The sequence below is a fragment of the Heterodontus francisci genome, unplaced genomic scaffold (genome assembly GCF_036365525.1).
Source record: "Heterodontus francisci isolate sHetFra1 unplaced genomic scaffold, sHetFra1.hap1 HAP1_SCAFFOLD_300, whole genome shotgun sequence".
Taxonomy (NCBI): domain Eukaryota; kingdom Metazoa; phylum Chordata; class Chondrichthyes; order Heterodontiformes; family Heterodontidae; genus Heterodontus; species Heterodontus francisci.
In genome coordinates, this window is record NW_027140175.1 from 961231 (window position 1) to 962673 (window position 1443).

At 37.8% G+C, this 1443-nt stretch overlaps 1 non-coding gene across 1 annotated transcript; it reads right to left on the minus strand.

Moving 5' to 3' along the window:
• Positions 1-572: 572 nt before the first annotated feature.
• trnak-uuu (transfer RNA lysine (anticodon UUU)) lies at positions 573-646 on the minus strand. The gene has a single exon. It is a non-coding gene; the product is annotated as a tRNA-Lys (tRNA).
• Between the last annotated feature and the right edge of the window lie 797 nt (positions 647-1443).

Here is a 1443-nt window from a genome sequence, read left to right on the forward strand (position 1 = left end):
TCACCCAGACCCCACTCTGATCAACACTGAACATTGTTACCGAGACACTTCAAATACTGTTTATAAAAGGCAGGAAAGGTCAATGTTCACACTGCTGTATTGAATAGAACAAAGTTTAATATCTTCTCACTGTTTCTCTGTAACCACATGAGACATAGGTTTTCTTATTTGGTTCCTTTGATTTTTCTTGTTCCTGACTGACAAATATTCCAAACCTCAGGTAAACCCTCCCACTTGCGTCATGTCCCAGTCTCAGTCACATGCAACACATAACAACACAAACACTCTGAAACATACAACGCAGTCACACTTTCCTTCAGTGACATTAATGTCGAGCTGTTTTCCAGGTTGAATGCAACTGTGAACAAATTTGTATCAAAGAAGTTGCCTTTGAAATATCAGCACAGAATTTCTGTCCAAGGAGGAACAGCCATTCCAAACTCACATCCTTCACAAAGGCTGTTTTCTCTTGTGACGAAAATTCATCACGTAATTTGAATTCTCACTTCAAGTTCAGAAAACACAGATGGAAGTGATTGACAAGGTAACTTATACATCAGAAATAAGAAAGAAGACTCTGCTGGGAATTGAACCAAGGATCCCCTGTTTAAAAGACAAGTGTTTTAACCAACTAAGCTACAGAGCCAGATGTTATTACAACTAAAATCAGAGGAGTGCACTATTTATTCTCATATAATATCAATATCAAAGGAAAATACAGCAGATGCTGGAAATCTCAAATAAAAACAAGAAACGCTGGAAATACTCATCAGGTCTGGCAGCATCTGTGGAGCGAGAAGCAGAGTTAACGTTTCAGGTCAATGACCCTTCTTCATTCCCTTCTCGATATTCTCATCCCACTTCTCCACAGGTCACAACATATATTATAACTTTTTCCACTTCCTGAAACAGTCAATCATATACTCTGCTCTTCCCAGAATAGAAGACACTGACCAGCTTTCTTTAATGAACAGCAAAATTATCAGTTTATTACAGAACAAGTTTTAACTAGTCATGAAATAAAGCATAAATACACAGGTAGAAATTTTAAAAGTTCCCTTTTTACCTTAACCAACATTTCAAGCCCTTTTCTTACCACAGCCCCACACACGCACTCACACATACACCGGTTAACTGAAAAAAAAGAATTATTTTTTACAATTCTGAGTTCTGTTAAAGACAAAAACAACACTTGGGCTGATTACTTGTTCATTCCTGAAGAAAACAGCAGATGAGATATGTTGTTCCAAAACTGGCATACAGTCTAACTTCTGAGTATGCGTAGACAGGTCACTCGGGTCTTTTAGAACAGTTTTCTAGAGGCAGTGTTGAGAATTAATTTTAGCAGGCTTTCTTCAAAGACAGGAGAAGAGATGAATTGACACAGTGAAGTTCTCAGGGTCTTTTAAAGATTTGCTGCAAAACAACGTGGGTTGTGATCTT